The sequence below is a fragment of the Pezoporus occidentalis genome, unplaced genomic scaffold, assembly GCF_034315485.1.
Source record: "Pezoporus occidentalis ecotype Australia unplaced genomic scaffold, CSIRO_AGI_Poc_V1 ctg1, whole genome shotgun sequence".
Taxonomy (NCBI): Eukaryota; Metazoa; Chordata; class Aves; order Psittaciformes; family Psittacidae; genus Pezoporus; species Pezoporus occidentalis.
Window position 1 is genome coordinate 5,734,882 of NW_026912778.1, and position 8,300 is coordinate 5,743,181.

Consider the following 8,300-nt stretch of genomic DNA (forward strand, 5'->3'; position numbering starts at 1 on the left):
TTTGTATTTCTGCATACACAGCACACAACAGTCTTCTCTATCAGGCTAATTTGAAAGCTCAGCTAAATGTGATTAGTTTGTAGCTTTCTTAATGATGAACTGTGCTTTGTTGTGAGACTAGTCCTTTTCCTAGCCAGAGAAGGAGACTAAGATACACTTGAACTTAAGGAAATGTTTTATAACATAACAGTACTCATGGCTCAGTTTATCTCACTTCAATTTCAGAAAGGATTAGAAGGCTGATTATATGAATTTCATAGAAATGCTAAAATATAAACAAATCATTAAAACCAATATTTGCTGATTACATATTGGTTGGCTGAGATGTAGTTTCACCTGCCAAAATGGTTGGTTTAGCTTAAAAGTTGCAGATTATTCCAGTAAAATAAAGGAAAGTTTAGAATATCTGTTCTTCCTTTTCTCCTCCTTCAGTATTTCAATATTACACTGCTTCTGCCAGGAGAAGCTTTTCCATTAGGCTTCTGTGAATATAACCCTTTAGGACAGGCTGATTCAGTTTTGAAAGGCAGGAAAAACAAAACAAAACTAGAACATCTCGGAAAGATCTTAATACCCCTTCTCACTCTGCATGTCATAAAGTGTAAAATTGGTATCTCACTTTAACCATCTGTTAGTATTTCTATTAAGACAGCATCTATAGAGCCCATTTGTTCAATGCTTTCTCTGTGGTAGACACTGCACCCTATAGTACAATACAATCCTACCTTGGAGAATTTATGATCTTAAGGTCCTAGTCTTGTAATGGATCCCAGTTACCAAATGGAATATAGAAAAGCCTGAAGAAAAGCCCATAATATCCAAACCTAAAGACCTTTGATTGTAGAATTGTAAAAGCAAAAAACAGTGCTAGCAGCAACAGGAAAGAAAAAATTCAAGCTCCTTGTGTTAGCTTATGACAAAGATCCATTCAGCAGTGTCTAGTGTGCCAGCTGCCAGACTAGAGTCAGAGTACTTTAAGCAATTTCGTTATAAGCCTTGTTATTGAGAAATTTATAAGACTGCTATAAAACTTCACTCAAGGCTGATCAGTGCCAAAAGACATTCCTTTTCCACTTAAAAATAACCTGCGGCTGCTGTTTATAAATGATAGGGTTGCAAAAGTGAAAAGAGAGATTTTCAAAAGCATAAATAGGGATTGGACACCCATTCTCTGCTTCTTGGCATATCAGACAATAAATTCAAAACAAAAAGGTGAAGCAAAAAACTTTATGTAATTCCTGTGTAGCAAAGCTTATGTTTTGATTAATAGGAGGAAGTAATAATGGAAATTTGCTTGCATAAATTTCCCCCCCACCCTGTCCCCCCGTCCCCAACAGGCTATTTTTTCCAATCCAGTCTTTTAAAATTATAGTTAGCTTTCGGATTCTCTTTTTCTTTGTGATTGAAACTTTTAAAGGACAAGTTGCTAGAGTTTTAAAATTATCTTCTATAACTTCTCCTTCATATAATTTTATACCTGCCCATACTGTCATTTTAACAGCTTCCTGCTGTGATGAATTGTAATGACTATAAGCCCATGATCACCTGTCAGCTATAAAATATTACAATATACATTTTGAAATTGGACAAATTAATCTTTATGTGATAGACTTTTCCACTGTCTTATTTCTTATATACCTCTGTAATATTTCTTCTAATTTTGGCTGCCTTTTAATTAACAAAATTAAATAAGAAAAAGTTAGACAAAGGAAATTAAATTCCAAGATGCCAAAGGACAAAGTTTGAGTAATGTACACAAAAAGCATAACAAATCAAGGTTCCTGTTGCACCTCTATCTTCAAGGATTTGCGAACAATACAGGCTGTAATATCCCTTATTTTATTTCTTCTTTAGTATGTATAGAAAGTATGTATGGTACTATGAACATTATATACTTTCTGGGTGTAGTTTCTCCTTTCCATCAACAACACTGCTTTCTAGTGAGGTACATTTGGTCCTTACCAACTTCAACATAAAAGTTGCCCTTATAAGCACACCGCCTCCTCTCCAAGAACAACTTTGACATGCTTTTGTAGCACATTCCTTGACAAGGGAATGAAATAAGAAATGAAATGAATGAAAGAATGAAAAAAATAAAGGGTAGCTCCAGATGTGAAAAAAAAGAGAAGGTTATTTTTAGGAAAAGGGAATTTTGGCCACTACTCTAAAATGACCAGTTGAAAAATAACTCTCCTAATAATCTAGTAGGTTTTAAGTACTTTCTTTTCTTTTGCTTCCTTTTATGGAAGATTAAGAGAATGCCAATGGTGAAAGACAATCTAGTAAAAAAGGAATGAATGCAAATATATCACCAGTAAAGTGATCTAAGTCCTAGGAATACAAACAGAGGACAGGATGTTTTTGCAACTTGCTTCCAGATTTCTGAGTCCTCAGTTTTTTGAGGAGCAGACTGACTTCTGCTTACAAGGTACAGAGCATCTACATTCTCCCTCTAAAATTCTCAGACACTGAAAGGGAAAATACCATAGAGTTCCCTCTTTGGAGAAGATACAAACTATGTTTAGATCAGTTAAGCTGTTAGCCAGATCCAACACAATTAAAGACAGCCTTGATCCTCCTATTACATCTGATAGCCTTTAGCTCAGAATTCCTAACTAATTTGAGAGGCGAAAAAAGGACCTCTAACACATATGAGGTGAGTCCTATCTAATCTAGCATTGTGGTATTATTTCCCTCTTTGCAGATGTATATTGCTATAGCCATATAAGGAATAAAGGAGAAATAAAGTTGTGGGATTTTCCTATACAGGTAGTTTATCATTTTGTATATACATGCATTAGTAAATATTGCATATACTGTGTGTAAGGATGTTTTGTTGTGACATTAAAATCTTCTTTTTATAATAGCACATGATGGTAGGAATTTTTTTCTCCATATATGACATGGCACTGAAATATGAGGTGTATGATTTTGTGGGAGAGTAACAGTTTTAACTATATTACATGTTTAAAATCCCAACTGAACATAATATAACTTTACTAGCTCATTTCTCCTGAGGCATCAACACCATTTATCACTACTACTTCCATCTGGCATGTCTGAACTACCATGATCAGCATTTTATGTGGAAATGAAAGCATTCAACATGGTCTCTCTTCTCTAATGCTCTGAGGTCAGATACAATACTGCTGGAGGCAGTGAAGATGCATTTTTATCACACACTTGAGAGACATCCATTTGACATATTTTACAGTTTTCTAGGTTAACACTAGCCAAGATTTTTCTTATTTGCACTGACCTGGCATGGGGTCATTTGCTGTAATAACAATCTGAGATTGATTCAAATAATTTTTGTTATACTGCAGTGTTAAAAGTTTGGCACAAGCAGCCAAATACTGGGGAGCTGAAAACCAAATTTCTAGTAAAGACTTTGCAGAGCACTTAGCCAGCTGTTTTTTTTCTCCTCAAGCAAAGGCTGTATGTGGTTTGCTTAGCTGAGGTCTTTGTGGAAAAGTGTTGCTCTCTTTTTCTCACAGAGGATTCACGGAATGTCGGCTGATGACTTAGGAGTATCTTGTAGTTTAGCTTTAAAACTTCAATTCCCTTGTGTAAAAATATATGGCTGTTCCTTTTTATACTGCACATACATGAGTCTGTCTCAATTCCTAAACCTCAGTAATCCATCATATGAGAAGCAGCATTACCACAAATGTTTTATCATCAGCTCCTTCACAGCCATTTGTGATCATTTTAAGACAGAGGAGGAAATCTGAGATAAAATATTGACTCTGGAACTCTACATAGATTACATCACAATCCTTAATTTCTGTAGAATTCATCCTAATAATACCTACTTTATTCAAAATTGTTTCAAACTAATAATTTCAAACTCAATTATTCAATGTGACATTAAAATAAATGCATTGTTTTTATTGACATTATACATGTCATGAATAATACAGGTAAATTTAGTATAGACAAGATGTGGTGAGTACATAGTAGTTTTTGGATAATACGAAAGCTTATTCTGAGCATTGCCTTTTGTTGCCTCATGTTTTTTGTTGGTTGGGTAATATGTTAAGGCAATGAATCTTCAAAAAATTGTCATTTACTAACATTAAAGAGCTGACACATGATGGCAAGCACTGGGAGTTAGTAGGAGAGAAGAAATTCTCTCTGTAGACTGCTTCTTTTTCTCCCAAAAATCTACTCATTGTCATGCACAATGGTGGTAAAAAAAATAAACAGGTTCTCCATGCTTATTGATTTTCAGTAATTCTGTATTAAATCTAGTGACCAGTAGATAAAGGGTTAAATTCTAATACCATAGCTAGCATTTTACTCTGCTATTGATCTTATACTACTGCAAAACCTGATGGTGTTTTATGATACTATGCTACATGAAGAAGACTAGAATCTTCCTCCACATGTTCTGTTTTAAAACTGTAATCTCATAAATACATTCAGAAGGCTAAAAATAAACTTGTGGAAAATGTAACTTAAAAAATGCGCACCCTGTCAGTGAAATTTGTTCATTTTTTATTACCTTTGCAAATTCCACCTGTTAGTTAGGTGCTGTCCTTTTGAAAAACAGATAATTTAATTTCTGTGGTTTTCAGGTGTTTCCTAAATGAGAACCATCAGCAGTTACTTACAATTTGCATCATGCTTACAGGGTCTACCATGCTTAGAATATAGTTGGAATTAATAGTACTCCTTCCTTAAAATGTAGTGATGTGAGACTACCCAGGAATTCTTATAGTGACAGTGCTTTTCTACAGTCATGTTGCAACATAGGTCTTCAGTTTAGAAATTCATGACTGTTTTAGCAGATATTTCCAGTATTTCTTTATAATGAAATCTTGGAATAATTCCTCAGTAGCTGTCCTAAATTCAAGAAAGAGTTTCTAATTCTCAAATACATAAGACTGCATGGAAAACTGACATTTTCTTTTGTTTTTAGCTACTGCTAAGAGAAAAGCACAAAATATCCAATGTAAAAAATCTAGCACAAGTACGAAGAAAAAAAAAATACTTAGTTTTAAGATGTTTGGGCTTGATATTTTTCTAATGGTGCCTGACTCAATTGAAGGTTGTCTCTAACACGCAGAAAGAAACTCAGCACAGTAGTGGCAATATGTTGTTTTTTTTTCTTGTTTTTCTTGTAATCATCAGCTGATACCGATGATAACATAATTATTGTTGGTCCTTTGTCTTTCCAGTTATGGTCCTTGCTATAAATGTTACAGGTTAACAACACTTTCAAGTCACTGATTTTACTTTGAAAATCAAGACTGTGTCTATATTTTCAGATTAATTATTTGCTGATGCTGATGCTTCACGTGGGCACCACAGATACAATCAGGAGCAATGTGAGGACTGCAGAGCCTTTGGGAGCAGCAGTCAAGGACTCTGGAGCACAGGTAGATTTTCTCATCAATCCTCCTGGTCAAAGAGAAGGGGTTTGAAAGGATCAGTCAAATCTGGCAAATCAACAAATGTTTATGGGACTGGTGCCACACAGCCAAGGGTTCACCTACTTAGACCATGGGACTCACTTTGAGAAACATGGTCTGCTGGTGGCTGATGAAGTGCATCTGTCAGAGAAAGGGAAGATCATCTTTGGTCACAGGCTTGCCAAGCTGGTGAAGGCATCTTTAAACTAGAGTTGGTGGGGAAGGGGAATCCCACTCTTACGAGTTTGATACTGCTGCCAGAAGGGGATGCCCAGCCTGGAGAGGGATCACAGGTCAGCAAGCGGGAACCTGAAGAGCAGCACAAAGGGCTTCTAGCCACTCCAGCCAATAAACCAGCATCGTCAGGGGCCCAATTGAAATGCCTCTATGCCAAGGTACATAGCATGGGGAACAAGCAAGAGGAGTTAGAGATGTGGGTATGCATGAAGGGTTATGATCTCATTAGCATTCACAGAGATGTGGTGGGACACCTACCATGACTGGAATGTTGGAACGGAAGGATCTAGGCTTTTCAGGAATAACAGGCTGGGGAGATGTGGAGGGAATGTCACCCTCTATATGGATGAAGAGCTGGTGTGCAGAGCTTCACCTAGGGGTGGTTGGGAGCTGGCCAAGAGTTCATGGATCAAGATTGAAAGGAGAATAGGGATCGGACACAGTATGGTGTGGGGTCTGCTACAGGCCACCTCAGCAGAAAGATGAGGCCCTTTATAGACAGATAGGTGCAGCCTCATGTTCACAAGCCCTGGTGCTCAATGGGAACTTCACCCACCCCAATATCTTTTGGAGGAGCAACACAGCAGGGCACAAGCAATCTGGGAGGTTCCTGGAATGTACTTATGACAACTTCCTTCTCCAAGCAATATAGGGACCAACAAGAAGAGAGGCTATGCTGGACCTTGTCCTCACCAACATGGAGGGGCTAGTGAGGAATGTGAAGCTTGGAGGGCAGCCTTGGCTGCAGTGACCATGAAACAGTGGATTTGGGGATCCTTATGGTAGTGAGGAGGGTGCACAGCAAGCTCACTACCCTGGATTTCAGGTAAGCATATTTTGGCCTCTTGAGGATCTGCTCGGTGGAGTGCCATGGGAAAAGCCCTGGAGGGAAGAGGGGCCTATGAAAGCTGGAAAATATTCAAGAGTCACTTTCTCCAAACTCAGGATTGATGCATCCCAATAAAGAGTAAGTCAGGCAGGACTGCCAGCAGGCCTGGGTGGGTGAAGAGGATGCTCCTCAACAGATTCCAGCATAAAAGGAGGCCTGCAGAGGGTAGAAGCAAGGACAGACAATCTGGGAGGAATATGGAGAAGCAGTCAGAGCAGCCAGGGATCAGGTTAGGGAATCTAAAGCCATGCCAAGAGTCAATATGGACAAGAACATTAAAGGCAACAAGAAAAAATTATATAAGTACATTGGGAAAAAAGGCAGACAAGGGAAACATGAACCCCCTCTAGGAGGACAGGGGAGGCCTGGTCACCTGGGACATGGAGAAGGCAGTTCTCAAGAGTTCCAGACACACTGCCCAAATCACAGAAGGCAAAAGCAGACACTTTGAGAATGAAGAACTGCCTGCTGTAGGAGAAGAGCAGCTTTGAGATCATGTAAGGAACCTGAAGGTGCACAGGTTCATGGGAACTGACAACATGCATCTATGGCTCCTGAGAAACTGGAGGATGAAGTTTCCAAACAATTATCCATCATATTTGAGAATTTCTGAAGAACTTCTAAGGATGTTAGGAAAACTAATTTAGACAACTCAGCTCATTGTCAGTCAGTCTGAATGCATTATTCACGAGTCTACAACTTTATACACTATACCAGAGGTATAAAGTGAAAGTGAAAAAAGTGAAAAATCACTTGAGACCAAGTCTCTGACTAAAGCCGAACTGTATCTACTCCAGATGGGAAAAAAGAAAAGAAGTAAAATGTAATTTAGGTTTTTAAACAACAGCAAAACAGGTTTCACTGGTATTCCCACAAAATTACAAGCAGCACTTTAAATCATAACAATGAACAGCAGGTCACATACGTAAGAAGTTACCAGCAGTTCCGCTATGGAAATCTCAGCTGATAGAACCCAGGCAGAGATCAAACAGATCATAAGAATAGATCTGCAGAATTTTCTGTCTTCAAGAGCAATCTCCAAATCATCTATCCTATGCTAGAATAAAGCAATTAGCAAACTGGAGAGGCAAAATACTTGATCTCTGCTAGCAAACCATTTGCTATAAGCTGACTGACTCCCTAGCAAATAAAGCCCTGACAGGGCTCATGTCACAATAAACTGCAGAATCATTGGAAATGGAAGAAATTGCAGATGTCAGTAAATCCTTCAAGGCATAGACAACATTAAATTCAAGCAAAGATACTATGTAATGCTTTTCTGGAAGAAATTCAGACACAGCCACTGGGAACACTCACAACTGAGCCAGCTCTTTACATCATCTGCTGTAATACTGCTAGTCAGTGTGTCTTGTACAGGACTGTGGCTTTATTTCTTTTACATATGAATGCTACAAAGACTTCAGCTAAAGGCAGCCCTTCTCTATGTAAATTCAGATCCACCTTATGTTAAGACGTAGCTAATGCCAGATTAGGGCCTCCACTCAAGTCCCAGGTCCATATTTCCACTCCAATTTGCCAGCAAATCTGGATGCATATACATGTAAACATATATATGCCCCCATCCAAGAGCATCTTTATAGAGAGCACGAGCACAGGATAAGGGAAGCTTTAAATTCCTAAAGGCTCTTGGTATTTTGAACTGGGTGATTTTTTAAATTCCTTGTCTGACACTGAAACCTGACTTAAGCATCCTATTTCAGCACTTTGAGCAGAGGGAAAATGTCTATCAGCCCAGG